Source organism: Chrysochloris asiatica, unplaced genomic scaffold, assembly GCF_000296735.1.
Source record: "Chrysochloris asiatica unplaced genomic scaffold, ChrAsi1.0 scaffold00070, whole genome shotgun sequence".
Lineage (NCBI taxonomy): Eukaryota > Metazoa > Chordata > Mammalia > Afrosoricida > Chrysochloridae > Chrysochloris > Chrysochloris asiatica.
This window is the reverse complement of record NW_006408588.1, coordinates 15776702-15777069: the sequence shown is the minus strand read 5'-3', so window position 1 is coordinate 15777069 and position 368 is coordinate 15776702.

Below are 368 nucleotides of genomic sequence, written 5' to 3'. Positions count from 1 at the left end.
CTGCCCACTTTTGGAGGGAAAAAGGCCCAAGTCCAGCAACCGAGAATCCCTTGGCAAAGTCTGTGAGACCTATGAGGGTCTTTGAGAGCTTGCTGTGTGCTTTAACGATTCCTGGCATTTCCCACCAGGTGAATTCTTCTGAGTCCATCCTCAGAGCGGGAGAAGCCAACCTGAGCCTGCTGCCCTCCTACGTGTCTCCTCCTGCATGGCACTTGGGGCCTCCATGATGCTGCCTATCCCAGGAGATGGGGCCAGTAAGTGAGCAATTCACACAACCTCAGCAACTGCCCTTGATTGAACACTGTCTAATCACACCCAACGAGTTAGCAAAGACCTCCATGTGCTAGCATGGGTCTTGCCCAGAGGGA